This window comes from Heterodontus francisci, chromosome 18, assembly GCF_036365525.1.
Source record: "Heterodontus francisci isolate sHetFra1 chromosome 18, sHetFra1.hap1, whole genome shotgun sequence".
Classification (NCBI taxonomy): Eukaryota; Metazoa; Chordata; class Chondrichthyes; order Heterodontiformes; family Heterodontidae; genus Heterodontus; species Heterodontus francisci.
The window spans coordinates 71,083,837-71,100,436 of record NC_090388.1 but is presented as its reverse complement, the minus strand read 5'-3'; the positions used below and the strand labels follow the sequence as shown (position 1 = coordinate 71,100,436).

Below are 16,600 nucleotides of genomic sequence, written 5' to 3'. Positions count from 1 at the left end.
ATTAAACCCTGTTACAATAAGACCAGGTGAAGACAGCAAGAGAGCCCTAGATACATTGCTCACCTGGTCGTGGCAATATACAATTAACACAAATTAGAAAAAAAACAAAAAGTAGATTTTCCACATGTTTTGGACACTTCTCCTTGCCCCCTGGATAAGTCAATATGGGACAAATCGTTTATATGGAAGTAGTTCCATTAGTAACTCTACCTTGCTGGACCTTTTCTCATTCCCATACAGACATGTCTTTCTGATCTGGAGGATAAGAGTTATAGCGCTAAGCCTCCAATTACTATTGAAATTACTATTCCATGTGCCATCCTGATGTGACTGGGCGGGTCATCCCCCATCTTCCATCCTCCAACAAACTTGAGCTCATCTAAAGTTCTGCTTCCTGTATCCTAATCCGAATCCCATTCACCCATCATCCCCTCTGCTCATTGACCCATATTGACTCCTGGTTCACCAATGCCTCAGATTTAACATTCTTACTCTTGAGTTCAAATCCCTCCATGGCCTCGTACCTTACTGTAAAACCAAAATCAGCCAAGCAAAGGAAACAAAATGGGGGCAGAGGTTATTGTTTGAATTTGTTGAACTCAGTGTTGAGTCTGGATGGCTGTAAAGTGCCTAATCCAAAGATGAGGTGCTGTTCCTCGAGCTTATGTTGAGCTTCATTGGAACACTGCAGTAGGCCAATATTAGTGAGCAAGGTGGAAAATTATAATAATAAAAGGGAGGATGGTCATAGTTGAACAGGCAGAGGAAAGTTTACCACTTCTTTGTGGCTTTAGCTGGTTAATCCCAGACATGCCCCTGCATGTACCAGGGGTACTTAGGAGGTGCAATTACTGACTAAGCTATGAAGAGAGCTTCAAGGAATTTTTAAAGGGCCATGGAACCTGCAATCCTTTCTTGTTTCTAATTTCCTTGCTCCACTTCTACACTCCCTTTACCTCTGTTTCTAGACAGTATACTGAATGGCCCAATGAGCCCAAATGGTCATTATTCATATGTGTTTTCTGACAATTAGAAGCATAGCTGAACTTCATCCTGTCCTCACCTGGCATTTATACATAAGCAATTGCAGTATAAACCACTGGAAAGTGATCAGGAGCTGAATTTCATCTCCCTGGCCCAGAGGTGCTGAGGCTATTTGTGGTTAAGTCAAGGAGGCCTGGAATAGAATCTTGGATCTTCCTGGTCAATGTGATTCAGTGACTGGCTGGATAAATTCACTGAGCAATCCAGATAGTTGGTTGATCTGTTTTAAAGTATTTGTAAAGCTGCTTTAAAAAAGCAAGTAAATGTAGCTTCTTAAGCATTCAGCTTCTGAGAACGTGGATGCTTTCTATGATGAAGGCTAATCCAAAAAACTGGATGATCTTAATCAGTCCAAAGTTTGGAGTTTGTGAACTGAGCTGAAATGACCCACTTTGGGTTTTCAGTTTTTTTTTTAGTGCTCATCCCTGGTAAGGCAGCTTACAAAACATTTCTGGGAACCTTGCTGTGACGGGAATGGCATGCTACTGCGTCTTGCACACCATCCTCCTGCAACTTAGCATGTCAAAACTCTATTCTTTTCCCATGCAAGCCGGAATCTGAGAAAGCTTTATGATTTTATATTGCCACAGTTACAATGACCGTTATAGCAACTACTCAAATTGCACATGTGCAGTGATCTCTTTGAAGACTAGGTCCAATATATTTTGTCAGTCATTGTATCTTGAATGCAAGTCCAAACCAAAAAGGGATGCAAACCAATTAACTTCTGAAACAAGCTTATCACTGAGCTTACGGCTAATGTGAATTGATGTTTATTCAAAATAAACAGCACAATGCCACAGTTGATTTCTGCTTCTTGTTTGTGGCATTGATTTTAGAAGTAAAATAAACAGTTTACAAGGTTCTTGTGTTTCTGTTATGCATTCAAATCAGCATTTATCATCATTAATTACATTCAATAAACCAATATAAGCATTTTCCTCTGTACTAAATGCACCTAGTTGTTCTAATCTTTTGGGGTTTTCTAATGAGAAAAGTGTAATAACACTGAGAAACAGGAATACATATCAAAAGAACAGTCCGGTGAAAAAATCATGGACTTACTATTTAAATGTACCTTTGAGATTGTCTGGTGTAACACAAAAGTTTGGGTTACTGAAGTGATTTATGACTTTAACCCCTATAGGGACTAAACCAAATCAGGAGTACATCCCTATGAATCTCCTTTAATTAAATTCAAACCAGACAAATTCCTATAGATACTTATTTGGGTCCAAAGAATTGAACTAGTTTTCCCTTAAAGAAAGAAAATTAACAGAGAGTATTACCATCTTTTGGATAGCCTATTTTAAAAAGTAATTATGGCTAAGTCACAAATATCCCAGATAATATAAGGGTCTACGAAATTCTCTTCAATACATATCTTTCCTCTTATTCAGACACAGAGAGGGGGTTCTTGCAGTTGTATACAGAATACTACATGAGATGATTTATTAACTTTTATATATTTATTAAAGAATTTAACATGCAATACACTTTTAAGTGGATAAGTATATCACAATATCAAATATTATTAAGAGATGTAACACATCTATTATTATTATTATCTAACATTATTTCTAAAATAGAATCCAAAAGTTTAACCTTGACATTGTTACAGCAAAATATCTTAGAATATCCATCAAAATTTAAAGTACACTTTTACCTTAAATTCCCTGAGAAAGCCATAGGGTGAGAAGTTTTGTTGAGGAATTCAACGCTTCTAATTTTTGCTTCAGAAACTCTCATGTTTATACTGTTTCTAAAGTATCATCTAACCTTTTAGCATATAGGTGTTACCTTTCCGTGTGTGTTTTTCCTGCTTTTAAAATCCATATTTGGTAGTATCATTAACTAACATCTCCACTTAATGTTTTGCTGGAATTTCCCTGCTCTTGAAGTTGTGAACATTTATCTGGTCAAAATGTTTATAATTGTGTTTACTTGACGTCTTATTCCTATAAGTACTATTCCATTTATTGTTTTATTATCTATAATAGTGTTTTATGGTACCTTGTAACAACCTTTTGAGCCAATCTGTCTACATCACCAACCCTATCAACTAATTAAGTTTATTGCTACCTCTTACTGATGTCACCCAGGATATTTCAATGTGTGTTTATCCTCCATGTCCCTGGCAACAGATATGCTGAAATGGATTTTCCAACTTAAAAGGTGTTTCTGGTTCACATTCTATTGTAACAGGGACCTTGAAAGACCTTGAAATTTTTAACTCTACCTTCTCAAAGGGAAATTTCAGTGAGTCTTGAAAACTGACCATTTATTCAACCTCTACTTCTAAACTTTTAGGATTAACTATATCTAAATTCTACCTAATTAAGCCTATTATACCTATATTCCATCACATTACCCTGTTACTAAGTTTAGGTGTAAAATGTATTGTTGGGACATAGCAGAAAAATTGGAACCACCCTATGCCATGACCAACATACAAGTATTTAATTAATTTTCTTATCTCCAACACATGGTTTTAAATTAAGCTCCATTAAAAAAAAGTAGTAAAATAGGTGGCCTACAGACCTGTTGCTAGAGGAAACTGTCTAGAAGTGGGAAAAATTAATTCTGGTTTCCTCCCACAGCCAAAGACTTGCAGATGATAGGTTAATTGGCCATTGTAAATTGCCCCTAGTGTAGGTAGGTGGTAGGCAATATAGGATTACTGTAGCGTTAGTATAAATGGGTGGCTGTTGGTCGGCACAGACTCGAAGGGCCTGTTTCAGTGCTGTATCTCTAAAAAAAAAAAATTAATAGGATTCCTGAAAGCCATGAGGGTTTTGTGTCTGAAGGGAAAGTAACCCCATATGCCTTGAGTGGGCATGCAAGCCCATAGTAATTCTTAGGGACACAGGGGCCACTAGATCCCTTTTACTGGGAAAAGGCCTGACCATTCCCCCAGGACTGCCTAAACCAGCTGGTCACATAACTAACTGGCTGGTCCAGGGTTTTTTGAACTAGCCACAGAGTTTTTGAACTCTGAAGAAAGACTGTTTGCTCCTGGTGTGAGGAGACCTCTCCTATCTGCTCTTATCTCTTTCTCACAAGCCTCTGGACCCACTGAGGACACATGAACTTGAACAGAGAAAAGTCTCCTGCATCGAACAAGATTTAAGAAGAATACTGGGCCCCGACAAAAAGCGAGACCCACCTACAATCAAGGACCTTACAGCGAGCTGTATCTTCAGATATTGCCTCAAACTTTTACACTTTATTTCTTCTGCTCTTTTCTGTCTCTGTCTGCCTGTGTGTATTGCGTATGCATGCTGGCGTGGGCGCGTTGCGTGTCCGTGGACATTAACCGAATTAAAGTTTAAGTTTAGTAAAGTTCAACCTTTTTTCTTTAAACCTAAGAAAACCTGTTTGGCTAGTTTCTTTGCCTTATAATTGGGAAGTTAGTGAACAAGGATTCACTAAGGGCGAGCTAAAAAAAGTGTTTAAAATTAAACCCTGTTACGGTAAGACCAGGTGAAGGCTGAAAGGGAACCCTAGACCCCTTTCTCACCTGGTCATAAGAGAACGTAACACTGATATACAAGCTCATGTTAAACCAACTATTATGGATGATTGTGTTAATGACTGAGTATGCAGGGCATAGCACAGAACAGTTACGATGTTTGCTGCCATGTTCAAACGATTAACATTTTTTTGAGCTCAATAAAGTAACCACCCTACCCTGAATTGCACCAACTTGCCTATTCTCCATCCTCGATTTCTCCAACCCAACATTGGCAGTTAAGTGGAAGATCAAAAATGAGTGGAACATTCATTTGACAATGTCAAGGGGAAATAAAATAAAAGACTTTATCCTGAAAATCATAATTTGTATATACTGGGGATGGAGTTAGTCAGGCATTCCTCATATACTGTGGGAACATATCCAATCTTTTTCTTATTTTTGGGACTGTTCTTTTCATGTGATCAGGGAATTTGTCCTAGATAAACACCCAGAATCCGAGGGGTGGATCAGTTCTTTTTCCATAAGTTTTGAGATGGTTCTCCAAGCTCCAAGCATTGATTTTAATTAACCTCCAGAGCCAGGCCGAACAGTTTTTAGTGGGTTTATGAGAGATAAGTACAGTGTTTAGCTCTTGTAAATGCTTAGATTATCTACTATGTTTCTTTTCTAGCTAATCCCTTGTGTATGAGCTCGCCAGGTATTGTAACTCCAGACGTTAGTCTTTTTTTAACTTATCAGGCAAATTTGCCCACTTTGGTCCCAAATCCACAGTTTGCAAAGTCTCAGACTGACATGTTCTTGTCTTCTACAGGCCTAATCTATAAAGCAATAAATACTAGAGATTCACTGACAATCTGGGGTGAGGGCAGGGTGTGGTGGTGGGTGGGGGGGGGGGTGTGGGGGTGGGGGGGTGGGTGGTGGTGGGGGCAGGTTTGCTGCACCAATAACGTTTTCAGGTTTGTTGTACTGTTGACCTGTATAGTCAATGGTCAAGAAATGTAGCTCATAATTTCAACAAAATAAAATACCCGGCCCAGTAGTGGGTGTTTTACTGAAGTTAGAGCTTTGTGCCTGCAGTTTTTCTGAACATGCACAATACAAAGAGCTGGATACTCTTGTTTCCAGCAGGGACTCAGTTTACGACCATATGAAAACACTGGCCTGGAAAAGACAATATAGTCCATTAAGCCACTCCATCTAGACATGTTGAAGCCAGCAGCCTTCAGTCATGAGCACCATTCACCCAATAGTCATACAATTTCCTGGGCGAGGTAGAAAATAGCCTGCGGCCAAATTGAGGGAAACGAAAAGCAATGTATTGACTCTACAAGCTAGGAAATCTTAATGTTTTACTCCTCTTGTTCATATCTATATTCAGTTCTGCTTGGCTCAAAATTATCCAGGATGACATGAGGAATCTTCTAGCTGAGCTCTTTGGTATGGGCGCATGGATAACTATTTTTAAGAAGAATGTGCTGATGTTTCTTTTCTGGCTGCTGTCTGTAATCAATCCACAAAGCTAGACAAATTTAAGAAAGTAGGAAAGAACTTGCACTTATATATCATCTTTCATGCTGTCAAAGAGTCCAAGATTGTTTTACAACCAATGTAGTGCCTTTGAAGTGTAGTTACTGTTGTAATGGAGGAATCCAGTTGCTACTTTGCAGTGTAGAACCAAATGAGATAAATGACAAGATTATCTATTTCAGTGATGCATGTTGAGGGATAAACATTGGCCAGAACATTGGAAGACCTCTCCTGTTCTTCAAATGGTACCATGGAATCTTTTATGCCCAGCTGATAGGGCCTTGGTTTAACATCTCATCTGAAAGACTGTATCACCAACAATACAGTTATGTAATAACCCAGACATATTGACTATTATAAATGGAGAATGAGGTTCTTGTTGGTGCCAGAAGTAAGATTTGGATTGAGTACCCCCACTGTTTGACTGGGCTGTAATGCAAAACCGATAGCAGCTGAAGATGTTTCACCATCAAGAGAAGCTGACTTGTACAGAAACCTATAGGCAATTGTTTTCCTCATTGTCTAGCAACTATGTTGGAATCTCCAGACTCCTAACTGTGTTGAATAGCTTCCATTTCACCCTGATGACATCCAGAACACATAGCTCTTCATCATTATAGGCTCCAAACATACTCCCAATTTCTGGTGATAGGGGAAAGGAATGCTGATAAAAAATAATAACGGAGCAATAGGGGATATGAAAAGTGGCAACTGCCACCTCTGTAGAAACATAGCAGCAATCTACAGGCAGGAGTGGACCATTGGTACATGCATCCTAGCCATCCAATTCCACAAGAGGACCTTGATGTATTTCTAACTCTATTAACCATGAATCCTATTTGCAAACAGAACATGTCTAGTCCCTTTTTAATAGTTTCTTGTTTTGCATAGTAATTGCCCTTTTAGATAAATGTTTTGCCTGAATTCCTCAGTTCTTTTGTTATCCTAGATTTGAAATTAACTTACATTATTCCAGTCTGTGCAAAATTCATCTGAATCCACATTCTCTACGCCAGTCACAATCTTAAATACTTCTATCAAATTTTACCTCAGTCTTGTATTTTCAAGGGATGTGAGCTATGCAGGCAAGGCCACATTCATTATCCATTCCTTTTTGCTCTGAGATGCTGGTGATGGGTTTTCTTAGTGACTTTATTTCAAGAAACGGTAACTGAGTGTTATGCTAGGCCATGTTGGGGCATTTCAGAGTCAACTATAGGCCAGGCAGGTAGGGTAATGGGTTCCCTTCCTTGAAAGATATTAGTGAACCAGCTGGGTTTATACAAATATTCAGTAATTTTCAAAGTGCCAGTTCCAAATCTTGCTAAACGTATGACCTCTGGTTTGCTAGAACAGTGCCATAACCACCGCACTACCCTCCCACAGTCAGGCCTTTTTAAGAAAATCCCAGGGTAACTGACCTGCCCTCATAGCTCTGACCCTTAGTTCTGTAATCAATCTAGTGTACTTTGTTCAATAATTTAATATCATTTTTTAAAATAAGGAAATCAAATCATAACTCAAAGTATGGTCGCTCTGAGGCCAGATACATTGGGGAGAATTTAAACCTGCAAGGAAGGGGACAGGTGCAAGTGTGTGTGGAGTGGGGAGCATGGAAAATTAAAGAAGGAAACATGCCAGCGTGCCAGGAACCTGACATGAGCTTGCCAACTTCCACATTTAACTGATGTGCATTTTGAGGCATGCGGGAAACACCTGTGGGGCTGGCAAGGCTGCGATTTCAATCTGTAAAAGGACAATTGACTGAGGATTTAACCCGGAATTCTGGCTTTAACTGCCTGGGCTGTCTGAAACTTGCCAGGGTCAACAAGGCGAGCGCAGGGTTGCGAAATTGACAGGCTGGAAATCCTTTAAGTACTGACAGCTGCTTCTTTGCCTCAGTAAAAGGCTTTTGCTCACAGGGCTTGTTCTGCGAGTGCATTTTCACCACTTTGGAGGGAATTTTCAGTACTTTGGAGATCATTGCTGCTAGCTTGCAGTCTTTCGACTTTGATCTGCACTTTCCAACTGCCAGCCTTTGCAGCAGAATTGGGAGCAGCTTATGTCACTCTGCCTTGGACCTCTGACGAGGCACAAGAGGTGAGTCCATGAAGGCCCCACCAAAGACTGCCCCACTTGCACCTGTGCAGGGGCAGACTCAACCATTGGGACAGAAGGCAGCATTTGGGGCTTTGACTGGAGGACAGGGGGAACGTGGGAGAAGAGGGGAGGAATGGCAACACCTTGAGCAGAGTCCCCACTTCCATGTGCCTTTCCTCCATATTCCCTCTCATGGCCCACCCACACTTCCCTGCTAGCCAAGAGCTGGAGAGCACTTTGGTGCACTTCAGTGAGGCATTGAGCGGCCAAGGCAGGTTTTCCTCCATTCTATTTAAACTGGCAGACTGAGTGTGCAGGCCAGTGGTGAGGGCGAGCATGCAGTCAATTGCCTGTCACATTGGATGCTCCATGCAGGTGGCCACTCTTTCGATAGAGGTGTTCAACAGCACAAAGGCCTGGGAAGTTATGGCACGTAGGCTAGTGATGGACTGCTCCAGTTTCTCTCCAGTGGTGTGCAGGGCCTCTAGAACCTCACACATTTTCTGTTGCTGCTCCAGAATAATCCACTTTGTCGCTGCACCCCAAGGCTCAGCATCTGCGTCCAGTTGAGCAGAGCCTGGAGGGTCCTGTGCTGTCGGATGGGGACTCTCCACTGCTATCCCTGTCTCCAGTGCCTGTTCCTGCTTGCATTTGATGAGTCACCATGTGACAAGCAAGCTACCTGCCCTGGAGGCTCCATTGTGGTGTTTGCATCTGAGCTAGTGAAAGGTGCACATGAGTTGTGTCACGGTGCAACCTCCTTCTGCACCATCTCCTGCATTAGTCTTAAAGGATCTGTGGGAGTTTAAAGACAAGAATTAGAACTGACAAGGGGAAAGAGTTCAAAGTCATCATTGCATGGATGATCATGTATGGACATAAGAAATAGGAGCAGGACTAGACCGTATGGCTCCTCGAGCCTGCTCCGCCATTCAAAAGACCATGGCTGACCTTCTGCCTCAACTTTACTTTCCCACTTGCTCCCCTTAATCCCTTGATCTCCCGAGAGACCAAAAATCTGTCTATCTCAGCCTTAATTATATTCAACAATAGAGAACCCTAAATCCTCTATGATAGAGAATTCCAAAGATTCACCTTCCTCTGAGTGATGACATTTCTCCTTATCTCTGTACTAAATGATTGACTGTCATATACTGAGACTTTGCCCCTGTGTTCTAGATTCCCCACCCAGGGAAAAACCTCTCAGTATCTACCCTATCAAGTCCCTCTGTAACAGTCAGGGTGATGATTACTGGAGAGCGACTCCCAGTTCTCAGCCTTTACCTGGAGTTCTGTGCTCTTTTCTGCAAGGAGAGAAAGCAGAGAGTTATGAATGTGTGAGATGGATTGTGATGAGAGGATGGAGGGACAAAATTTGTGGGGGGTGACAGTGAAAGATGGGTGTGAGAAGGCAATAATATGAGGGTGAGTGTTAGTGGTGGATGTTCAGATGGGGACATGAGGAGGTACCTCAAGAGAGTAGAATGGGTGGAGTAGCATGTTGTGTTGGTCTGAGGAGTACTGTGAAGGAGAAGACTGGTGAACTCAGTGAAGGCGTTGGTACTTGAATGTGTCATGTCACTCACATTTCCTGTCCTGATGAGGTCAGGAATGATGAATAGGGAACCTCTTTCGTCCCTAAATCCATGAACAAGGAACCACACTCATGCTGCTCACCTCTTCAGCCACTTCCAGCCATGCCTGCTTTGTTTCAAAGCTGGCTTCTTCCTCTTGTCCACTGGAAAGGGAATCTCTCTTTAGGCCCTTATAACCTGCAGCATGACCTCCAGGAATACCTCAAAGAGCCTGGTTGGGGGGGGGGAGGGTGCGGAAATTGGTGGGGGGGGTAGGTGGTGGGTGGCTAGTGGCAGCCTTCCCATGTTGAGACTCCATCATTGCAGTTGCTGTCTGTGTCCTGACGGTTGTAGCATGGATCCATTCTGACTCTTTCCGGGGTCCCTTTAAATAGTGAGACTTGAACAAGCAGGTGCGGGTTGTGATCATGCTCGCCTGCTCTGATTGGCCAGGAGGCTTGGAAGCCGGTTGTTGATGCTGTGGCTGAGTTAAAAAGCCATGACAAAGCCTGCTTCTTGAGCGTTCGGGTTCCTGACCTGCTGCTGCCTCTCCCACTGCATGCGGGTCGAGATGTTAACATTCTGCCTATAATTTCAGAATAACCTCTCTGGACTACGTTGAGAAAGGTTCGTATGAAGTACCTGCAACATATGAGCCACCCCTGCCTACCTCTACAGATAAGACCAGAGTCCCTGCTAAGTGCTGAAGAAAATGTGGGGCAAAGGATGATATTGTCTGCTATATTCCAGTATGCAATACTGATAAGAAGTCTTGCGGCAGATTGAACAGATGAATTCAAATGAAAATAGAACTTGAAGCCAGATATTATTGATGGGATCCTTCTGCTTCAAATCAAACCATTAAGTTTGCTGCTATTTGCAGTAAACACAGACTTTTCACTGTGATTACATTTCTTGGACCCCTTGTCGTTTTTATACCATATGGGGACACTCCTGAGGAAGAATGCTCATGTGCATCTTGACCACACTATTCATATCAATCTGGGTTCCTATCCAGACCACAAAAAAGGACAATCGGGTGACTGGCTTGGGTAAATGATAAATCACACCAACTTACTAGAGGGATCAGTGCGACATACAGATTATGGGAATAGGTTGTGTCAAGCAACACGAGGATAAGCCAAACTGATTGTACTTGGGAAAGCATACCACAGAATATTTACGAGAGATGTCTGCCACTTCAAAGCTTGTATTAAACACAACTGTTCAAGCAATGCAGTTAAAGAGCAAACACAGGAAACACATCGTAACAAAACCAAGTGACTCTGTGCAGAGTCTATGTAACTCAGTCAACATGTACAGCATTGTAATGCAGCCAAATGATGCACGATACTGCAAAATAACCGTGCCCTGTTGATGACTACATCTTTACAAACTGATTGATTCTCTTTTCTTATAAATAAAATGCTCACAGGTTCACATAACATTGTGTCTGCAGTGAGCCAATACACAGAATATTGGGAAGTGTGTTTCCAGTGAGGCATTGTGCACCTAAATTTTCTTGACATGACCCTTATCCATCATACAGACATCGTAAACTGAAACATGCAGGATTTTACAACCTTAGGATATGAACTTTTGGTTCAGAGCCGTTGTTTTAAATTGCACAGCTTTTCATTAGGTTGTGTGGCTGAAGGCGGCAACATCGTTGGGGGGAGGGCGAGTTCTGTTTGTATAGTGTTTCCAAACGTCCTCAAGCAAGAATTTGTTCTGAATGTCTTGTACTGTTCATTTGCCATTGCTTGGTTTTCCAGAGGATCTTATGACCACTTATTTGAACTTTTTGAATCTTTGTTGGAGTTTTGTATCCACTGAGAAGCAGTTGGCGACTGCTGTAACTAATTTTACTTTTGATTCTTAACACCTGCCAGAAAGAAAAAATATATGAATTCTCTTCCTTTGGGCTAGATTCTGACCTGAGTTATCGCTGCAAAGGAGCACACAGTGTTTCATAGCACTGTGCTGCTTGAACTGACAAAATTGATTAATTCTGGTTAAATAGAAGCCAGTTATTGATTCAAAATTGAAACGGTTTTATTTTTATTTGTTCATGAGATGTGGGCATCATTGGCTCGGCCAGCATTTATTGCCCATCTATAATTGCCCTGGAGAAGGTGGTGGTGAGCCACCTTCCTGAACCGCTGCAGTCCTTGGGGTATAGGTACACCCACAGTGCTGTTAGGAACGGAGTTCCAGGATTTTGACCCAGCGACAGTGAAGGAACAGTGATATAGTTCCAAATCAGAACGGTGTGTGGCTTGGAGGGGAAATTGCAGGTGGTGGTGCTAGGACCCCAGCTATTCACAATATATATTAATGATTTAGATGAGGGAACTAAATGTAATATCTCCAAATTTGCAGATGACACAAAACTGGGTGGGAGGGTGAGTTTTGAGGAGGATGCAGAGAGGCTTCAGGGTGATTTGGACAAGTTGAGTGAGTGGGCAAATGCATGGCAGATGCAGTATAATGTGGATAAATGTGAGGTTATCCACTTTGGTATCAAAAACAGGAAGGCAGATTACTATCTGAACGGCTATAAACTGAGAGAGGGGAATATGCAATGAGACCTGGGTGTTCTCGTACACCAGTCATTGAAGGTAATCATGCAGGTGCAACAGGCGGTAAAAAGGGCAAATGGTATGTTGGCCTTCATAGCGAGAGGATTCGAGTACAGGAGCAGGGGTGTCTTGCTGCAATTATACAGGGCCTTGGTGAGGCCACACCTGGAATATTGTGTGCAGTTTTGGTCTCCTTATCTGAGGAAGGATGTTCTTGCTATAAAGAGAGTGCAGCGAAGGTTTACCAGGCTGATTCCTGGGATGGCGGGACTGACGTATGAGGAGAGATTGAGTTGGTTAGGATTATATTTGCTGCATTCCCATGCATCTGCTGCCCTTGTCCTTCTACATGGTAGAGGTCACGGGTTTGGAAGGTGCTGTTGAAGGACTCTTAGTGAGTTGCTGCATTGCATCTTGGTACACACTGCTGCCACTGTGAGTCAGTGGTTGAGGGAGTGAATGTTGAAGGTGGTAGATGGGGTGCCAATGAGGCGGGCTGTTTTGTCCTGTATGGTTTTGGAGCTTCTTGAGTGTTGATGGAGCTGCACTCATCCAGGCAAGTGGACAGTATTCCATCACACTCCTGACTTGTGCCTTGTGGATGGTGGACAGGCTTTGGGGAGTCAGGAGGTGAGTTACTCACCGCAGGATTCTTAGCATCTGACCTGCTCTTCTTTTAAGTGAATCACTTAGCAGGGAAATATCTGAATAACAAAACCATATTTTTTTCCATGAAGTATGAATGTATTTTATTATTTTTTATAGGGGGGGGGGCCTAAAGATGGGTCCGGAAGTGGCCCAGCACAGACCTCGACGCCAGGAGGGCCTGGATTGATCCTCCAGGCGGCAGCGAGTCTCGATGGTGGCTCCATGCGATGGGACCTGAATTTAAATATTTAAATTAATAAAATGAATATGTTTAAATGGACTTACCTTCAATCTTCTGGGCCCGCCCTAAGGCGGCTGGCACTCCCGTGCCTTCAATTCCCCGTCCGGGAAAAGGCGGCATGACACTGGTGGGGTTGGGGGAGGAGCTAATATTTTCTGTGGTGGGGGAGACGGGGTCAAATAAATGTAATGGGTGTAGTGGATGGTGTGAAAGGGTGAATTCAAAACTTTGTGCAGGCTGGGGTGGGCGGGTGGGGGGGGGGGGTGATGAAGGTCACATTTAAAAGGTAAGTGTTTTGGGGGGAAAGGGCAAATAATTAATGTTATTGGGGATAGGAAAGGGGCATTGGAAATGTATTGCTTATTTTATAACTTCTTTAAAAGTTTAAATGAGCTGGCAGTGCTGGTTGCCATTCAAAAATGGAGCCAGAGCCTGCGCACAGGCAGCTGCACCATTGCCTGGGATGGGCAACCTGCCCCCTCCATGTGATTGGGGGGAGAGGGCCAACCTGGCTATTTAAATGAGCTGCCGCGCGGGAGATCACAGCGGCTCCTCAGCTTGCGGCCCGCACGGGCAGGCCACGATTTTTTGAGCTCGCTGTGGAGATCGGCAGTGGGCTCTTAAAATCCAGCCCTTCATGTGGTACTGTTGCCAGTTTTGTAACAGTAGTTGCTGTCTCTCAGTCAGAAGGTTGTGGGTTCAAGTCCCACTCCAGACACTTGAACACATATTTTTGGCTGTCGCTTAAATGCAGTACTGAAGGGATACTATACCATTGTTGGTGCTGTCTTTCAGATGAGACATTAAGCAGAGGCCTCATTTACCTCTCAGGTGGAATAAAGATCCATGGCACTATTTCAAAGAAGAGCAGGGGAGTTCTCCTGATGTCCAGGGCAACATTTATGCATCAACCAAAATGTAAAACATTATCAGGTCATTTATCTCATTGCTGTTTGTGGGAGCTTGGTGTCTGCAAATTGGTTGATGTGTTTCCTATAATACAATAATGACTGTATTTTGAATGTATTTAATTGGTTGTAAAGCACTGTGAGACATCCTGAAGTCATGAAAGACGCTACACAAATACAAGTCTTACTTTCATTTTGTGCCCTATTGCAGAAATTATTGATATAATAGTCCATCAAAATTCTTTCTGCTCAGCTAGGTGGTTGCCGGTGTGAGATTCCTGGCCTATTCAGCCCTAGTGTTGATCTGCACCAAGTTCCAGGGATATGTTTAGTACATAACACACCCTGGACCCAACAGCAGGCCAGGGATATCTGATCAACATTTTGCTTCTTAGTTGGGGGAAGGATGGGAGTTACCCACTCAGATTGAACAGTACCCCAGTTTTGGGCAGTGTCTTTGGCAAAGATCGGAAATTACCCAGTGCCCATTGAGCAGTTACCCAGTTTTGGGTAGTGTCTTTAGCAGAGGACTGTCAAAAATAAAAATTCAGTCTATACTAACCATTACGAAAAATCTTCAAATGCAAAAAGTTGCAAAGATTGCATGCAGATGATAACATAGCACTGATTTAAACCTAATTGGTAAATCTAAAGACTTGCAACTATAAATGAAGTTGGTGCATGGTTCGCACAGAGAGACTGAATGGATTAGACATGAAGGTAACCATATGAAGTATATATTTAGAAGCACATCAACTTTTTTTTAAATCTGCAGAGTGGAAACATATGTTCTTAACAACTAGGTACAGTAAACCTTGTGGGTAGGTTAATCAGATTAGTTTCAGTAAAACTAGTGAAAGGTAAATGAGTCTGCAGTTAAAGTTCACAGCAGCTGGAGGTTCTTGATCACAAGTCTCAACATGCTGAAAGGTGCAGGTGCCTGCTTCATTGGCTTTGTCTTTCGTTGCAGATTTGTATTCCTGCCAGATTTATTTTAGAAAATCTTGGAGATCTTCTTTCCTTGTTAGATCTCTAGAGGACTGAAACCTGCAGTTGGAACTTTGGGACAGGGAGATACTACTTCAGTGAAGAGAAGTTTATATTGATCACTGTGCCAAAACCCCTGAAAACACTTATCTCCACAAGTGTTTAAAGCAAACCTCAAGGCTATATCTTCGAAGAAAGCTTAAGGAAGAAGTCATGGGCAATGTACCCTCTAATTTTTTTTTTAACTTTGCAGGCGATTTGCTTAAGTGTGCACCTCCTTTAAATTTTTTTCCACAGCTGTGCGCGTGCTGTGACTTAAGGGAACTTAAAGACTTACTTGTGCAAGGCCTACGGGGGAACTTCTGAGTTGCTGTGCAGCCGCACAGCTTAGAGGGAACATTGGTCATGGGTATATACAGTAATTGATTCTCTGCGTTCCTCCAACTCTGTCTTTTGTGCATTCCCCACTTCGCTCGCTTAACCACTGGGGAATGCCTTCAGCTGTTTAGACTCTAGGTTTTGGAACTCCCTCCCTAAAATTCTTTGCCTCTCTACCTCTTTGACCAAGCTTTTAGTCGTCTGCCCTAATGTCTCCTTCATTGAGTGCTCATTACACTCCAGTGAAGCATCTTGGGATATTAATGATAATGTATAAATGCAAGTTATTGAATAATTCTGTGCAAGAGTGAACACTACTTTATATTCCTTCTATGTACATTGTACTTTTAATAAGCTTTTCTCAGACTGAGTCCGACAGCCTTAATGTACAGAGGTAAGCTTGCAAAACCAAATCAAACTCCATTTTCCCATCATTCTAATGGGCTATCTCACTAAAAATTATACTTGGATATATTTTTACTAGGTAAATTGGTTCATGGAGTGTTACATCACCAATAGATTTTTGTTACCAAGTGTAATTACAGCTTCAGTGTATTGTCTACACCTTCGCACAGAATGGATATTCTTCAGCTTTGCTTGCTTGGGTCCTTATTCAAAGAATATGTTTTGTATTCACAAAAGTGTTGAGAATTTGAGGAGATTTCTAAAGTATTTAAGCTGATAAAGGAATGTGATTGAAGCTTTTCTTGTCATAATCTTTATAGTGTTGTTGGTTTGCTAATCAGTTGGAATCTGTTCAGAAAGGAGTTTTATTGCAACTGTGGAACATAACTTGGAGCAAAGGCCCAGAGTGCAGGATACCGCTGAGGTTAATAGAGGTAGCAGAGAAGTCAGTGTAAACCAGGAAGCAGTGATTAAATAATGCTAATTATGAGTTTTAAAAGCAGGACGATTTTAGGAGGAGGGAAGGCATAGAAACCAGAAAAAGATGTGCCAGAAAAGTTTCAATTGCTTCCATCTAGCACCTACATGACACTATTTACCTACAGATTAATGTCATGCACATAGTCATGTAGTAATGGGATGGACAAACCGAAAACAGTGTACAGGGAAGATTACTGTGTGTCATACTAAATGGTTAGGCTACATTTCTTAAATTCTCTAAATCTAAAGCA

At 42.0% G+C, this 16,600-nt stretch overlaps 1 protein-coding gene and 1 long non-coding RNA gene across 9 annotated transcripts in view; one reads left to right on the top strand and one right to left on the bottom strand.

Moving 5' to 3' along the window:
- Positions 1–16,600, top strand: part of LOC137379717 (uncharacterized) — a 199,747-nt gene that overhangs the window by 64,337 nt on the left and 118,810 nt on the right. The window lies entirely within an intron of this gene.
- The window catches only part of prickle1b (prickle homolog 1b), a 493,868-nt gene that overhangs the window by 476,205 nt on the left and 1,063 nt on the right, over positions 1–16,600 (bottom strand). The gene's annotated exons all lie outside the window — the stretch shown is intronic.